The sequence below is a fragment of the Apium graveolens genome, chromosome 5 (genome assembly GCF_009905375.1).
Source record: "Apium graveolens cultivar Ventura chromosome 5, ASM990537v1, whole genome shotgun sequence".
NCBI lineage: Eukaryota > Viridiplantae > Streptophyta > Magnoliopsida > Apiales > Apiaceae > Apium > Apium graveolens.
In genome coordinates, this window is record NC_133651.1 from 274,823,850 (window position 1) to 274,843,092 (window position 19,243).

The window sequence follows — 19,243 nt, forward strand, 5'->3', positions numbered from 1 at the left end:
ACGTCTCTAATACTTCAACGGATAAATATCCATCAACAGATAAGTGCTTCAACGGATAAAGCTTCAACTGCTAGAGCATCAACAGATAAAGCCATCAACGGATGAAAGCTTCAACGGATGCTCAGTCTCATAGCAGTTGATAGTGACAGTTATCAAAGCTGACAGAGGCACATGGATTGACAGAGATGTGGTAGCCTATTTCAGGAACAGCAGAAAAAGCAGCCAATTTTAGTCTGGTTCAAAATGGAAAGTCAACAGATAATTCCATATTACACTGGATAAAAATGGAATAGAAACAAGTGGAGAACTATTTTCTTATTGTACTTTATCTTTGTCTTCACTTGTAAACTTGGTGATATATAAACCAAGTAGTAGCTAGTAATTAGATGTGAATTTTCCCTGAGCTGTTTAGAAATATCAAGAGAGAAAATCATCTAGTTTGTACTAGGAAGCAGCTGTGATTTAATTTTGAATCACAGATTTTCTGAAATAACACATCTCTGGTGGAACAACAAATCCACTAGAAAAGTTTTTAAGTTCTTTGTGTTCATTACATTTGTGTTTGAATATATATCTGTCTGCATCAGCTCCAAACAATTCACACACATTTGATCACTCAAACACTTAGCCTTACAAACTGCTCAAAACTTGAAAAAGTTTTGAGATTTACATTCAACCTTCCTTGTGTAAATCTCATTGTTAGTCCACTGGGAATAACATTAGCCACTATAGATATAGCACTAGTATTATCACACATGATAGGAATTTTATGTAACACTACGCCATAATCCATTAGCTGATTTCTAATCCAAAGCACTTCAGCACGGTAACTTCCCGCATCTATGTATTCAGCCTCTGTTGTAGAAGTTGATACAGATTATTGTTTCTTGCTATACCAGGATACAAGTCTTTGACCAAGAAATTGACAGCTTCCACTAGTACTCTTTCTGTCAACCCTGCATCCAGCAAAATCTGCATCTATGTAGCCAACAGCTTCAAAACCAGTTCTCTTAGGATACCATAATCCCAAGTTTGGAGTCACCTTCAAATATCTAAAAATCCTCTTTACAGCCATCAAATGTGATTCTTTTGGATTGTCTTGAAATCTTGCACATAGGCATATTGCAAACATGATGTATGGTCTACTTGTAGTTAAGTAAAGTAATGATCAATTCATTCCTCTATAGCTTGAAATATCTACACTCTTGTCTTTTCAATCTTTATCCAATTTTCTTATTGTAGATATAGGTGTAGAAGCAGATGAACAATCAACCATACAACTTTTTCAATAAGTCCTAGACAAACATAGTTTGGCTGATGAAGATTCCATCACTTCTTTGACTGACTTGTAGTCTAAGAAAGTAATTTAATTCCCCCATCATGCTCATTTCATATTCACTTTGCATAATCTTAAAAAATCTTTGGCAAAGCTTTTCATTTGTAGAACCAAAGATAATATCATCCACAAAGATCTGAACTAGGATCATATCTTCACTATATTTCTTGTAAAAGAGAGTCTTGTCAATAGTACCTCTAGTTAAACCATGTTTCAGTAGGAATTCTGATAATGTATCATACCAAGCTCTAGGTGCATGCTTTAGTCCATATAGAGGCTTGAGTAATTTGTACACAAAATTTGGAAATTCTGGATCTTCAAAGCCAGGTGGCTGTTGCACATAAACTTCTTCTATTAACTCACCATTTAGGAAGGCACTCTTGACATCCATTTAATACACTTTAAAATTTGAATGTGCAGTAAATGCTAGAAAAATCCTTATTGCTTCAAGTCTTGCAACTGGAGCAAAAGTTTCATCATAATCAATTCCTTCTTCTTGTGAGTAGCCTTTTGCAACCAACCTTGCCTTGTTTCTGGTAACTATACCATTTTCATCCATCTTGTTCCTGAACACCCATTTTGTTCCAATAATGCTTCTATTCTTTGATGCAAGAACTAACTTCCAAACTTTGTTTCTTTCAAACTGATTAAGCTCCTCTTGCATTGCAAATATCCAATCAGGATCCATTGGAGCTTCTTCAGTTTTCTTGGGTTCTATTTGAGACAGAACGCATGCATGTAGGCACTCATTAGAAGTCACTCTTCTAGTCCTCAAACCAGCAGTAGGATCACCAATAATTTCTTCTCTAGTGTGACTTCTATCCCACTTCCTTGTATGAGTTTGTTGACTTGTGCCTTCATCATTTTCTATATTATTGGTATGACTGCTAGATTCTTCTTCTCTTTCCCCCCTGAGTTTGTGCTATCAAATTCAGGTGTTTGAGATGAGCTTCCATTCCCATGATTTTCATGTTCAGTAATCTCTTCATTCAACATCGGTTATGCATTGACTTCATCTTAACCATCAGAATCACTATCAATATTGAGGTTTTCAAAAGCAAGGGCTTCAGCTTCATTTTCATCAAGGAATTCCAAGCCTGGACACTTGTCATCATCAAAAGTCATATCTGTGTTTTCCATAATATTCTTTTGATCAATCACATAGACTTTGTAGGTAGTTCTCTCCAATGAATATCCCTGAAAAATTGCTTCAAAAACTTTTGAGTAAAATATTCCCACATATTCAGAGTATGGTGATTTTCCATGAGCCTTGTTAATGAGATATCTGTTTTGAGTGTAGCATGCAGTGTTAACAGTCTCTTCCCAGAAACTAGTTGGCAACTTGGCATCTTGCAGCATTGTTCTAGCAGCTTCAACTAATGTTATGTTCTCTCTTTCAACTACTCCATTTTGTTGGGGTTTTCTAGCTGCTGAGAATTCTTGAACAATTCCTTTGTTTTTGCAGAATTCACTCAATGTTGCATTCCTGAATTATGTTCCATTGTCACTTCTCAATCTTTTTATACAATGGTGATCTTCAACCTATTTTCCTATCTTCTTGATGTGCTCAATTATGATGTGTGGAGTCTCATCTTTAGAGTGCATGAAATCTACCCAAGTGTATCTTGAGAAATCATCCACCATCACATGTGCATATTTGTTTCTTGAAATTGATAAGACATTTACTGGTCCAAACAAATCCATGTGAATAAGTTGCAATGGTACACTGATAGAATTCACAGTTTTTGACTTGTGACTTGATCTTTTCATTTTTCCTTTCTGACAAGCTTCACAAACTTCAACTTGAGCAAACTCCAGATTAGACATGTCTCTTACTAACTCCTTTTTGACCAAGGTGTTAATTACCTTGAAATTCAAATGAGACAACTTTTTATGCCAAAACTTGCTGTGTTCTTCTGATGCCTTGATGTAAAAGCAACAAATACCATCCTTATTTGTTGAGTCCAAGTATGCAACAAACAAGCTTCCTTTTTTTACTCCTTTCAGAGCAACTTCACCAGTTTTCTTGCTAATAAAAGTGCATTCTTCTTTGTTGAATAAAACTTCAAAACCTTTTTCTGTAAATTGACTAACACTGAGAAGATTCACTTCAAGACCAGCTACCAGTGCTATATCATCAATGACAACATTTCCAGGAACAATCTTGCCATATCCCATTGTGAATCCTTTGTTGTTGTCTCCAAAGGTCACCAAGGGGCCAGCCTTCTCCTCAAATTGTGATAGCAAGGCCTTATCACATGTCATATATCTGAAACACCCACTGTCTATGATCCATATGACCTTCTTAATTTTGCCCTGCACACAATGAGTTTTAAGTGTGTTTAGCAACCCAAGCAATGTTGGGTACTTTCTTCTTGTTAACAGATTTAGCAGAAGTAGAATGAGTTATTTTAGATAAAATAGAATCAATGATTGTTGTGCATTTTCCCTATCTGCTTAGAGCCAATTTTTGTTTCTTTAAGGTCTACTCTAAATTTGTGACAACTCTTCATCACTTTCAAGTTGCAAGGGATGTAATCAAACTTGTCACATAATGAGTAGGGATCATTTGCATCCACTTCATTGTATTTGCAGGCTCCTTCAACTGGCTTGCTAACAACCTTTTTACAAAGGTGAGTTAGGTGATTCACAGAGCCACATTTTTCACATTTCTTTCTTGGAGCATCTGCAACATAAGCAAAATTATTGCTTTTGTTTATCCCAATTTTCCCATTTCTATTTTTCTTTTTCTTTTTTGCATCTTCAGTATTGGTTTCTTTGACAGGTGTCTTGGAACCTTGATTGTCCATGAGCTTCTCTTCAACTTTGAAAGATTGAGTTGCTTGTGCATCTTTCTTCTCATTGTCTTCATCATCAATTTCTTGCTTGATAATTAATTCTTCTTCACTGAAGTTGACCTCATATGCCTTGAACATAGGTGAATCAACCTTTTTTAGGATTGTTGGAACATTTTCATTTTCTGTTGCTTTCCCTTTGTCACCTATATTTTTCTTCTTGTTGTTCAAGGCATCATAATCAAGACCAATAGCAATATTTGCACATAGCTTGTTTTTCTCATGGTATTGTCCAACCAACTCAGATGCATTCTTGAAGGACTTCAACTTCACCTCATGATTTCCCAGCTTCTCCCTTAGCACTGCTTCAATTTCAATTGCAAACTTGAGCTTGTTCTTCAGATATGCATTTTCTTGTCTTATAGTTTCAAGCTCCACTAGCAACAATTCAGCTTCTTATTTCTCATTTTCAAGCTTCTCATTTATCTTTGTCAGTCTGCTAACCTCTTCATTAGCAGCAACCATACTTGTATGAATGTGAAACATTTCTGTTCTCATCTTCTCTACAGTTTCCTTATATTGGCTCACATTTAAATCAATGGTAGTGAAAGTTGGTACCTGTAATTTTGATGAGGATGACTCTCCTTGCTCCAAGGCCATTAATGCATAATTTATAACTTCTTCATCTTCATCATTATCAGAATCATCCAAACTTTTCCCTCTGCAATATAAGTTTTGCCTTCCTGTTTCTTTAGAAGAGCTTCATACTTTGCTTCTAGTTTAAGATAAGCTTTATCTTTCTTTGCTTTCTTGGGTTTCCTGTATTTTGTAGAAAAATGGCCTAGTTCATCACAATTGAAGCACCTTATCTTGGATATGTCAACAGATCCTGTTTTGTAACCATTTTTGCTATCAGATGTGTACTTCCCTTTCCCTTTCCAACTGTTATCTTTGTTAAAAGACTGTCTTTTACCCTAGAAGAATCTTGGATTCTTTACTCTAATGTTAGAGAACTTTTTTGCCAGATAGGCCATTGACTGATCAAGCTCATTAAATTCATCCAAGATGTGAAACTCATCTTCTTCCAATTCCTGAATGACGTGTTCTTGTGAATCATTTGTTCTTTGCTCACTTATTGAGGCAACTGGAGTTTGGGATCTTGGCTCATCATTAGAGGTCTAGCTTTTATTGACAATTAGAGCACTTGAACCATCTACAACATGCCCTTGACCAGTTCTTAATGATTTTCTTTGAATCATATCTAATTCATAAGTTTTTAAGATTCCATAAAGAACTTGCAGTGTTATCCTGCTTAAATCTCTCCCTTCTCTGATTGCTGAGATTTTCTGTTTCAAATGATCAGGGAGTGTAAACAAAAATTTCAGATTCACTTCTTCAGCTTCATAGTATTTGTCATGGAGCTACAAGTCATTTATCAGCTTATTGAATCTTTCAAACACATCAGTGATACTTTCTTTTGGCTTGGCCATGAAACCCTCATATTATGAAATTAGTATCCTTCTTTGATTAGATCTAACTTCCTCAGTTCCCTCACAGAGTATTTCAATCTTTTCCCAGATCTGTTTGGCAGTGTCACAGTTGACAATGTTATTGTACATTACATTGTCAAGTGACTCAATCAATATCAGCTACTAGCCACTATCCAGGGAAACTTTCTCTTTTACAGGCTCAGTGTACTCAAAAGGGTCTTTTGGAGCATAATGAGCTGGAATGACCATATCACCATCTGTTGATTCCTCAACTCTAACCATAGGAGTGAAGGGCCCATTTTTGAGAATCTGAATGTAGAGTGGATTGGCCATCCTGATAAACAACAACATTTTCTTTTTCCAAAGAGTGTAGTTAGCTTTGTCAAAAGTAGGAATTTTGATGCTACTGATTTTCTGTGTATTCATTCTTCCAAGATCTTGAATTTGTTTTTTTTTTTCAGATTTTGCTCTAATACCACTTGTTAGGTAATGAATTACACACAGAGGGGGGGGGGGGTAAATGTGTTTTTTTTGTTTTAATGTTTTTCTTGAACTATTTTGGTTGTGAACAAAGTAAATCATATCTTGCGGTGAAATGTGTTCATGCAAAAATTAAACATGCAATAATGAAGAACACAGATCTTTCAAAACTCACTTAATTTTATATTAAAATTAAGAATGTTTTGCTACAAAATTTCTAGGCTCTTTGTTGATAAAGAGCTTAGATACTTTCTTGAGAGAATACAAGAGTTCCTGATCTAATTGTTACAAACTAACAAAGGACCAGTGTTAACTTTATAACTAATTTAACTGTTGGTTTACACAGTGTATAATAAGAAATGCTTTTTACTTTAGTAAACTGTCACTTATCATTTCCATTTTAGGAAAAGTATATCTTCCATTTATGGCTTAGCATATCTTTGCATACTGTGTTAACTTTGATCTTCCTTTGTCAGTTAATCTTCACCCTTGATCTTGCACACTCTTCAAGCTGCTTTTTATAGACTTGTCAATCCAACTGGTTGGATTATTTGTTGATTGTTAATCTTGGATATTGAACTGGTCTGCAAATTGTACTTTGAGATTTTACCTCGAGATCTCCAGTTCGGTCTATAGAGAACTTGACATCTCGATAAGTTTATTGGATTATCAAGATCTTTAATACTCCATAGTAAATTTGACTTGTAGGAGTCTCTAAGTTCTCTATAAGAGAATTTGGCTTGTCGAGATCTCTAGTCTTCATATCTTCACTTTGACTTATCGATTTCTCTGAGTTCTCTAGTGGCTTATTGACTTGTCGATAACTTAGATTTCTCTAGTGAACTTTGGCTTGTCGATATCTCTGATTTCTCTAGTGAAATTTGACTTATCGATAACTAAGAGTTCTCTTATGACTATTGACTTGTCGATAACTCTGAGTTCTCTAGTGAAGAATTGACTTGTCGATATCTCCAATCTCCATATCTTCGACATGGCTTGTCGATATCTCTGAGTTCTCTAATAGCTTTCATGAGTTCTCAATAAGTCATTCTGGAGTTCTCGAATGACTTCTCTATAACACTAAATCTGTGACTTGTAGAGAACTTGACTTAGAACATTTTTCCCAAAACAGATTTATTCAACTCCAAGCTTCTTCATAATTCTTCTAAGGTATGATCTTCTTCCAGATAGAATTCTTAGGCTTGACACTGTTTACAGAATAAGACTCCAGTTTGCTCTTTTGACATTTTTACAGACTTTAAATGTTACAAGTACAAAATATAAATTAAAATTGCAATATAACTTAGTTAGGGTAGTCAATTTGACTTAGTCTTGTTGAAGCATAGGCATGTCTTGCACAACAAGAATTTTATCCAGAAGGATGGCGCCCGCACTGAAGTAGCGCGCGACCAGGCCCAAAGAGCAGAAACTCACCGCACCCGTGCTGTTGAAGCGCGCGGTCGCGCCAGGTCGGGATGAAAGAATCCTTATTCTCTTGTGACTCTGATTTTTGGACTTCTCCTCTGCATGGGATGCTATAAAAATGTAACTTATGTTCGTTTTTTAGAACAAGACGTACCAGAGCTTAAGGAGAAGGCCTAAGAAAACCGTATAACACAATTCAACAAAGGCGAAGAGGATATAGTTTTTTCTTGTGATGCTTTATTTTAAGTTGTAACTTTGGATGCTAGTTTTCTTATTTGTTGAACCTATACTCTTGTGTAACGTACTTGGTTTTATTTATTCAGTATAAAGACTATGTTTATTATACTATGCTTTCATCGGAACACAAGTTGATGATGAGTCTGATTATGGGCTAATCGTTATCGTGGGGTTCTAGCGGATTTACTTATGGATTTCTTTAGTTAATTTGTTTCGATACCTTAGTGTGTGGTGATAGTATGATATCCTAATATTGGTCGTTCTTATTTGTCTTATGAGCGTCGCGAACTTATAAGATGGTGTGTTAGTCTTTAATGAAGCGAAAGTCAATTTAAGGGGTTTAGAACTTGCCATTCTAGCATAGGTTCATGTATTTGATATGCATGATTTGTAGGTAATTTTAACCATCTTACTTGCCCTATATAATCATGATAGATAACTTGCGCATTAAACCATTATATTGTCAAATTCTATAGACATATAGGGTCTCAATATAACTGGTGTCTACTCAGCTTCTATCTCTTTTTTGGATGTCTGGTAGTATGGTAATCGTACAACGAAAGTTGGTGTTTATCAGTTTCGTGTTATTAGATTAGTGTCATCACCATTGCATGTTAAGGTTAAGAACAAAAAGGCTATTGAATGAAGTAGTAATGTAGTTAGAATCCCATGTTTGTGTCATATAGTTAATCAATCATTTTCAAATCTCTTAGTGAATGTTCTTTAGTATAATCTCTTAGTTAATCGTAGTTATAAACAAACCCAATTTGTTAATCGTCTTAGCATTGAATATTAACCATAACATTGTCACATAAGTACATTGATTAAAATTAACCTAAACCAGTCTCTGTGGGTACGAACTAGAAATAATTCTAAATAACTTGTGATCGCATATACTTGCGTGAATATTAGTGCATGTTTTCATCCTAACAAGTTTTTGGCGCCGCTACCGGGGACTCGGTGTTAATTTTTAGTTTTTGTGTTTATCATCAGTGGTCGTTAAAGTTCACTGACTTGGACATTGTTACTTACTTATTTCCTTGTCGTGTTTTAGGTACTCTAGCGAGCGTGTATGCATACACGTTCTCGGACTCGTAAGAGAACTCTTGATCAAGATGAGGAAGAAGTTGTAGTAGCTAAGGAAGTTTTTGAAGAAGTTCTTGTCGAGGAGAAAGTTGAAGAAGAAGAACTTATTGCAATGGGAGAACCAGAAGCAAATCTGAAGCCTTTGATGGATTACTCTCAACCGAAGATTAATGATATTCATTCTAGCATTGTTCGACCAGCCATCTCGGCTAATACCTTTGAGATCTCTTCAAGCACGATTTAGATGATACATAACTCAGTTCAGTTTGGGGGTTCTCCAACGGAAGATCCCAACATGCACATCAGAGATTTCATCGAGATCTGTGATACTTTCAAGTTCAATGGAGTTTCCGAAGATGCTATTAAGTTAAGGCTTTTCCCATTCTCTCTGCGGGATAAAGCTATGTGCTAGTTATATTCTTTACCACCAGGGTCTATCACCAAATGGGAGGATCTTGCTCAAAAGTTCCTAACTAAAATTTTCCTATGGCGAAGACTGTTGCAATCAGAAATGCACTTACTCAATTTGCTCAACAATCTGGAGAATCTTTATGTGAGGACTGGGATCGCTACAAAGAGATGCTTCGAAAGTTTCCTAACCATGGGATGCCTGACTGGATGATCATTAACTGCTTCTATAATGGATTGGGTGCTACTTCTAGACCCATGCTTGATGCAGCATCAGGAGGAGCTTTGTGGGCTAAATATTATGATAAAGCTTATGAATTTATTGAACTGATGACTGCTAATGAGTACTAGAATCCTACTCAGAGACTACCTCAGGACAAGTTAGCCGAAATTATGGAAGTGGATGCAGCTACTGTTATAGCTGCTCAGCTTAAGGCTTTGACGATGAAGGTGGATTCTTTGGCTAATTATGGAGTTAATCAGATCACTAGTGTCTGTGAGCTTTGTGATGGTGCCCATGAGACGGAGCAGTGTGCTATTTCTAGTGAATCAGCTCAGTTCGTGAGCAACTTTCGGAGCTTGCAGTAGCCTGTCCCAGCCACCTATCATCCTAACAACTGTAATCATCCTAACTTCAGTTGAAGCAATACTCAGAATATGGTTCAACATCCTTATCTACAGTATGCAGCAAAGCAATACAACCCTCCTGGTTTTTAGCAACCGCAATATGTGCCAAGTAAATAACTCCAGCTGCAACAGTCTAATGAAAAATTTGAATTGGAGGAGTTGAGGCTCAAGTGCAAGAGCCAAATGGTTTCTATCAAGACCTTGGAAAATCAAATTGGGCAAATTTCCAATGCCTTGCTAAATCATCATTCGGGTACACTCCCTAGTAACACTGAAGTTCGAGGAAAGAGGGAAGCTAAGGAGCAGGTAAAGGCAATTACATTGAGGTCTGGGAAGGTTGGAACTCCCGAACACTCTCAAGTTTCGGAAGAAGAAGCTGTGGTTGAAGAAGTGTAGAAGGAAGAAGAAGTGGAAGAAAGGAAGACCATTGTTGAACACACTCCTCCTGAGGGTAATATAGGGGAGAAACAGATCTATCATCCACCTCCTTTTCCTAAGAGGCTGCAGTAGAAAAAGCTGGATAAGCAGTTTGAGAAGTTTCTGGAGGTGTTCAAGAAACTTCATATCAACATACCTTTCGCTGAAGCTCTTGAACATATGCCTAGTTATATAAAGTTTATGAAAGATATTCTCTCTGGGAAAGTGAAGCTTGATGACTTAGAGACCGTGACTGTCATGGAGGAATGCAGTGTTGTGCTGTAACAGAAGTTACCTCTGAAGTTTAAAGATCCTGGAAGCTTCACTATTCCTTGTACCATTGGAGAAGTGTCATTTGATAAATGCTTATGTGACTTGGGATCTAGCATCAATCTGATGACTTTGTCAATCTTCAAGAAGTTGGAATTACCTGATCCAAAGCCAACTTATATGACCTTGAAGTTGGACGATCGTTCTATTACATATCCACGAGGCATTGTGGAGGATGTTTTGATCAAGGTTCATAAACTCATCTTCCCTGCTGATTTTGTAATTCTTGATTTCGAGGAGGATAAGACGATTCCCATAATCTTGGGAAGACCATTATTGGCTACTAGCTGAACTTTGATTGATATGCAGAAGGGTGAGCTTACTATGTGAGTGCTGGATCAGGATGTGACTTTCAATGTGTTTAATGCCATGAAATTCCCGAATGAAAATGAGAAGGGCTTAAATGTGGAGTTGGTTGATTCTGTGGTACTGCAGAACTTGATTAATTGCTAAGGTCTGATGCCTTAGAGAAAGCCTTGTTGGGGAATTCAGATAGTGAAGATGACGAAGGTGATGAGCAGTTGCAATATTTGAATGCTTCTCCCTGGAAGTGAAAGCTGGATATGCCTTTTGAATCTCTTGGAATGGAGGAACTGAACAAATCTCCAAAGCGCCTCAAGCCATCTATTAAGGACGCCCCTACACTTGAGCTTAAACCATTTCCTGAACACTCAAGGTATGCTTTTTTAGGAGATGCATCTACTTTGCCTGTTATTATTGCATCTAACCTTTCAGGTAGTGATGAGGAGAAGCTCTTAAGAATTCTGAGAGAGTTCAAATTGGAAATCGGATAAACTATAGAAGATATTAAGGGAATCCGCCCTTCTTATTTCATGCATAAAATTTTGCTTGAGGAAGGTAGCAAACTTACTGTTGAGCAACAGAGAAGGCTCAATCTGATAATAAAAGAAGTGGTGAAGAAGGAAATTCTCAAGTCGCTAGATGCAGGGATCATCTATTCCATTTTTAACAATTCTTGGGTGAGTCTAGTTCAGTGTGTGCCAAAGAAAGGAGGTAGCACCGTTGTTGCTAATGAGAAGAATAAGTTCATTCCTTCTCGAACAGTCACGGGGTGGAGAGTTTGCATGGACTACAGAAAGCTGAACAAGGTCACAAGGAAGGATCGCTTCCCTCTTCCTTTTATTGATCAGATGCTTGACATATTGATTGGGCATGAGTACTACTATCTTCTGGATGGCTATTCGGGTTATAATCAGATTTGTATCGCTCTAGAGGATCAGGAAAAAACTACCTTCACTTGCCCATTTGGTACTTTTGCCTTCAGAAGGGTTTCTTTTGGTTTGTGTGGTGCACCTGCCATATTTCAAAGATGCATGATGGCTATCTTCTCTAACATGATTGGTCAGAATGTGGAGGTGTTCATGGATGATTTATCTGTGTTTGGTGATTCTTTTGATGAGTACTTGCAGAGTCTTGGTACAGTTCTTAAAAGGTGTGTTGAGACCAATCTGGTTCTCAACTGGGAGAAATGTCACTTTATGGTGTGACAAGGCATTATTCTTGGGCACAAGGTCTCTAGTAAGGGTCTCGAGGTGGATAAAGCCAAGGTGGGGGTCATTGAAAACCTTCCCCCATCGATTTTTGTTAAGGGAGTCCGCAGCTTTCTTGGTCATACGGGTTTCTATCGGCGGTTTATCAAGGGCTTTTCAAAAATCTCTAAACCTTTGTGCAATCTTCTAGAGAAGGATGTCCCGTTCAAGTTTGATGATGAGTGCCTAGTTGTTTTTGAGTTCTTAAAGAAGATTTTAATCATTGTACATGTCATAACAGTACCTGATTAGAGTGAGCTTTTTGAGATGATGTGCGATGCAAGTGACTATGCAGTTAGACCAGTTCTTGGGCAGAGAAAGAACAACATATTTCATGTGGTCTACTATGCTAGTAAGACCCTTAATGGTGCTTAACTGAATTACACTACTACTGAGAAAGAACTCTTAGCCATTATCTACGGTTTTGAGAAGTTTCGATCTTATTTGCTTGGGACGAAGGTGATAGTATTCACTGATCACGCTGCTATTCGATATCTCTTCTCGAAAAAGGAATCAAAGCCTAGATTGATTCGATGGGTTCTTTTACTTCAGGAATTTGATTTAGAGATCGAGGACATAAAGGGTACTGAGAATCAAGTTGCTGATCATCTCTCTCATTTGGAAGGTCCAAGTGCAACTTCACAGGATAAGACATTGATAAATGAGTCTTTTCCCGATGAGCAGTTATTTGGAGTGCAAGAGGAAGAACCGTGCTTTGTAGACATTGTGAACTACCTTGTTAGTAATATCATGCCTCTAGACTTGCCTTATGCTCAAAGGAAAAAGTTTCTTCATGAGGTGAAGTGGTACATGTGGGATGAGCCATATCTGTTTAGGCAAGGAGCTGACCAAATCATCAGGAGATGTATTTCGTACAGCAAAACAGGGGGATATTGTGAGTCTGTCATTCGACTGTTTCTGGAGGTCACTACGGTGAAGAGAAGACCGCAGCTCGTATCCTTCAAGCGGGATTCTTCTAGCCTACATTGGTTAAGGATGCGCATCAATTTATTTTAAAGTGTGATTGATGTCGGCGTGTAGGTAATATGTCTAAGAGGGATGATATATCTCTTAATGTGCTTCTCGAGGTTGAGGTCTTCGATGTTTGGGGAATCGACTTTATGGGGTCGTTTGTCTCATCTTGTAATAATCAGTATATCTTGTTGGTGGTCGATTATGTGTCGAAATGGGTTAAAGTTAAGGCTTTGCCGACAAATGATGTGAAGGTAGTGCTTAATTTTCTTCATAAGTAGATATTCACACGATTTGGGACTCCAAGAGTCATAATCAGTGACGAGGGATCGCATTTCTACAATCGCAAGTTTACTACCATGATGTAAAGATATAATGTGAATCATCGCATTGCTACAGCCTACCATCCTCAGACTAATGGTCAAGCTGAGGTATCTAATAGAGAGATCAAGCGTATTCTAGAGAAAATTGTGTGTCCATCAAGGAAGGATTGGTCTTTAAAGCTTGGTGAAGTTGTTTGGGTATATAGAACAATATATAAGACTCCACTAGGCATGGTGCCATTTCAGTTGGTGTATGGTAAGGGTTGTCATTTGCCTGTGGAGCTCAAGCATAAAGTATATTGGGCTTTGAAGAAGTTGAACCTTAATTTGGATGCAACTGGTAAGAAAAGAATGCTTTAATTGAATGAACTCGACGAGTTTTGACTTCAAGCATATGAGAACAACAAAATGTATAAGGAGAAAGTCAAGAGGTGGCACGATAGGGGTCTAGTGCTCAAATCATTTGTGCCGGTGCAACAAGTTCTATTATTCAACTCTCGTCTCCGTCTTTTTCCTGGAAAATTGAAGTCGAGATGGTCCGAACCTTTCATAATCAAAACTGTGTTTCCGAATGGAGCTGTGGAGATTTTTGAAAATGATCCAGGCCAAGCATTCAAGGTGAATGTAGAGAGGTTGAAGCATTACTATGGTGATACGGCATACAGTGAGGTGGTTAGTGCCATTTTATTGTTTACCTGATCTCGAGATTCTATGTCAAGCTAATGATGTAAACCAAGCACTTCTTGGGAGGCAACCCAAGTTTGTTGTACATTAGTAGGTAGAGGAAGCAGAAAGAAAGGAGAAAAACATAAAAAAATCAGAAAAAGAAATTTTTTTGAGTTCAACTAAGTAACTGTGCACGCACGTGCTGAGGAGCGGGGCGGCCGCGTTGTTTTTCCAGAAACTGCGCATGCCCGCGCTGCCTGGCGGGGCGGCCGCGCTGAATTGTCAGAAGTACGGCGTGCCCACGCCAAGGTAGCGGGTGGCAGTGCTGAGTCCCTGTAGTAAAAAAAATAACAGATTAAAGCAGAATTTCAGGAATTTAAAGACCAAATCAATTCCTACCTGAATTTTATTCTTCCATATCCCATATTTCCCTCTCCAAATCAATTTCCATCACCCCATTACTCCCATTATTCCCACAATAAATTCCCACTTCTTTTCCATAACTAATTCTCTCCTAATCTCCTATATATACACACACAGTTATACACAAACTTCTCCATCACTTCTCAAATTCTCAAACACACAAATCTCTCTTACAAATTTCTATTCTCTCAAGCTTATTCAATCTCAATGGCACCCAAAAGACAACGAACCCAAGTTAGCAGCAACACCACTGATTCTTCGAGTGTGGGTGGTGTGAGGCCGGGGTTTTCAACGCCCGAGGCTGAGGTAGAGTATACGAGGTTACTTTCGAAGCCTATAGCCAAGGAACGTGGTTTTCTGCCATCAGGGAAAGATGGTAAGTTGTTGGAGATGATCTTGGAGATTGGCTGGGTTGCTTTTTGTGAGACACCCGCGGCTATGCCCCTGAGTGTGGTTCAAGAGTTCTACGTGAATGTTAAGGCGGAGAAGAACGGTTTCACTGTTGTGAGGGGGATGACGGTGGACTATAGTGCTGAGGCAATTCGGAGGGTGATTGAGGAGCCCGAGAGAAGGCGGGAGGAGGAGAACTGGAACCAGAAGACGGGAGATGATTTTAACTTGGAGTTGATCGTTGCTACCCTGTGTGTGCCTGAGACTCACTGGAAGTTCAAGAAGGGCACGAACGAGTATGCCACTTTCCCCTCCTTATGCATGAACAGGTTTGCACGTGTATGGAATTCTTTTATTTATGCCAACATCATGCCATTTTCTCACGTGTATGATGTTACTGTGGAGCGTGCACATTTGTTGTGGGGAATTCTTCAGGGAGACTATGTGAATCTTAGGATGGTGATTCATCAAGGCATATTGAGGTTTCTGCGAGGCAGTATTACGGGTTCTATACCCTATGCGTCCATTGTGATGAAGCTGTGTATGGCGGTTGGAGTTCATTGGTCCGCGCATTAGTAGCTGCAGCTTCCTAGTGCCCCGATTGATAGTTCAACTTTGTTGAGTATGCAGGAGTGGTATGGTGGGAAGCCCAATCCTAAGGGACTTTTGTTAGGAATATGTTGTGAACTTGATGATAAATTAAATAAAACACCTTAGTAGATTTAACTTAGTGAATTTTATAGCACTCGATGGATGATCTAATATAGTCCCGACGAATGATTTAATATAGTCCCGACGGATGATAATTTGACATCCACCGGGTGAGTAGCTTATATAACAAATAAGTATTGTAGCACATTTCTGCAAACAACTTTGTGTAGATTATGTAGGAGTATATGAGTCATGTTGACTACTAGTGGACATGCAGAATAGGTTGATAAATTGTAAATATGAGATGTCTTGTAATTATGTATAAGTAAAATGGAGTCAAGTGACAAATAGCTACCCGACGGATGATCAACAAAGAAGCAGGGATTTGAGAACAAAGAAGCATTACCATTTCCACGCAATTATGAAGATATTTAAAGGTGCTGGAATAGAGTAGTGAAGCAGCATGGAGTTACACTAGATATGTTTTGTTTTATTATCTTGTCTTATTGTCATGTAAACTTGGTGATATATTAACCAAATGTAGCTAGTAGAACATTCAACTAAGCAAACACATTTTAAAGAGAGATAGAAAAAGTTGTACTTGTCAAGAATTTCTATGTAGTTTGTTTGTTCTACTTGAAAGTAGCTGTGAGATATTCAAGCTTCATAAGGTTCTCATTTGATATATATATACATATATATATATATATATATCTGGTGGATACTTTCAAGACCACCAGAAAGTTTTAAAAGCTTGTGTTTTTATTACTTTGTGTTTTAATATATATTACTATTTTATTCCGCAATCTGCAAATCAAACACTTATATATTTATCGAGTTAGAATTGTTTTAAAATCTTGAAAAAGTAGCCAGAATTACATTCAACCCCCCTTCTGTAATTCTTGTTGTATTGTTAGGGAATAACAATTGGTATAAGAGCAAGCTCTTGAAGTACAAAGAGTGTAAAGATCACAACAAACAACAAGATGAACAAGAAAGATGTTGGAGTCAAAATTCCATTTCTGGACAAAGATAATTATCACCACTGGAAGGTGAAAATGCACTTACATCTTCTTTCCCAAGATGAGGCCTATGTGGATTGTATAGAGAGAGGTCCTCATGTACCAATGAGAGCTGCAACTGGCAATGAACCACATGTTCCCAAACCTAGGCATGAATGGCCAGATCCTGATATTGAGCAAGTCGGGAAAGATAAGAAGGCCATGAACATTTTGTTCAAAGGTGTTTATGGTGATATGATTGATAACATCATTAACTGTAAAACAACTAAAGAGGTTTGGGACACAATCCAGATTATTTGTTATGGTACTGAGCAAGTAAGGGAGAATAAGATGCAGCTACTGATTCAACAATATGAGCATTTCCACTGTGAAGAAAGTGAGTCTATTACTGATATTTTTAGTAGATTTCAAAAGCTACTAAATGCTCTGAAGTTGCATGGAAGGGTTTATCAAACAAAAGACTTTAACCTCAAGTTCCTTAGATCTCATCCAAAAGAGTGGAAACCAATGACAATTTTATTGAGAAATTCTCAGGACATCCTAAAAACTTATGAGCTTGAAATTGAGCAAGATGAGAGGATGGAGAAAGGAAGGAAGAAAGGAGGGTCCATTGCACATGTTGCTGAGTTAGAGAAAGAGAAAGAGATGAAATTAGAAGCTATTGAGTTTACATCAAAGGTCTGTGAAAGTAAGGGTAAAAGGCTGGTAGCTGATAATGAAGACCAGTTGAGCCAAGATGACATGGATGATATTGATGAGCATCTAGCATTCCTATCCAGAAAATTTGCCAAGCTCAAGTTCAAAAAGAATTTTGGAGCAGCCAAGCCAAGTAGAAACATGTTGGATAAATCCAAATTCAAATATTTCAAATGTGGCTTGGAAGGGCATTTTGCCAATGAGTGTAGAAAGTTAGATTCTAGCAATAAGAAGTTTGAGCCTGCTGATTATAAACAGATATATTTTGAGTTGATCAAGCAAAAGGAAATGGCTTTCATTACGCAAGAAAATGACTGGGCAGCTGATGGATTGGATGAAGATGAAGAAACAAGCTATGTCAACCTAGCCCTGATGGCCAAATCTGATGAAACAGAAACAAGTTCTACAAGTAATCAGGTAATCACCACTAACCTCGAAAGTTTATCTAAAGCTGAGTGTAATGATGCAATCAATGACATGTCCACAGAATTATATCACTTGCGTGTTACACTTAAGTCCCTCACCAAGGAAAATGCTAAAATTAAAGAAAACAATTTGTTTTTAAGTGAGAGGAATAATGTGCTAGAGTTTCAGTTTATTGAATTTGAAAAATTGAGAATTGAGTGTAAGATTGCTAAGGATGAATTAACCGAGTCCTTGAAGAAAGAAGAGATTTTAAAGAAGCAGTTTGATCGAGAACAGGAAGTGATTAAGGCATGGAAATCATCCAGAGATGTCCATGCTCAAATCACTAAAGTTTAAGGTACTGAGTCCTTTTGTGATGCATCCTGTAAGAAGAGTAAGGAGAAGCTGGAATCCAATTTGGTTGAAGGATTGTTGATAGATGTGGACTCAACGGATGATGAAAATCATCCGTCAGATAATCAAAAGGATTATCCGTCGAGTGACAAAGAGCCACATCCGTCGGCTGTAAGTAAACCTATTAGCAAAGCTAAGCTAGCTAAGTTAAATGAGAAATATGGATCAGTTTCTAAGAACTTTATTCCACGAGAATCTAGTCAAGTTAAGAAGGAGAGGAAAGTTAATGTTGGTCATCTGTCTATCAAGAAATTGAATGACAGATTAGAAAAGATTGAGGTTAAAACAAAAACTAAAAGAAAAAATAATAGAAATGGGAAAGTAGGAATTAACAAACATAACAACTACACACCTGGTAAATATGCACCAGGAAAAATCTGTGTTAAGTGTGGTAGTGTTAATCACTTGTCTGTTAATTGCAAACTTGCCATGCCTAATCCTATGTTCGCACCTCCCTCTTTTCCCAACATGAATGTTATACCTACCATGCCTATGAATGCTATGTCTACTCAGAATATGAATGCACAATTTGCTAATATGCCATTTGCACCTAATCCTTACTATGTTCCATTTAGTATGCCTCAAATGTGTTAGTCGCTAAACACGCGCTAATAATACACGCCAGGTATACGAGTTCGCAAGTAGTATATAATCTTTTCTAGTTCGTTCCCACAGAGACTGTATTGGTTAACTATATAATTTATACACCTAAGCAATAATGTATGGTTATTATCCAATGCTAAGACGATAACAAATTGAGATTGTTTATACCTAAGAATTACGCTAACAATTATAACTACGGGAATAAGATTGACTTAATTGATATATATGACAAATATGGGATTCTAACTACATTAAATACTTCATTCAATAGCCTTATAATTCTTAACCTTAGCATGCAATGGTGATGAAACTAATCAGATAACACGAAACTGATAAACGCCAACTTTCGTTGCACGAGTACCATTCTACCAGACATACACAAAAGAGATAGAAGATGAATATGCACTAGTTATATTGAGACCCTATATGTCTATAGAATTTGACAACATAACGGTTTAAGCACAATTTATCTATCTTGATTACATAGGGCAAGTAAG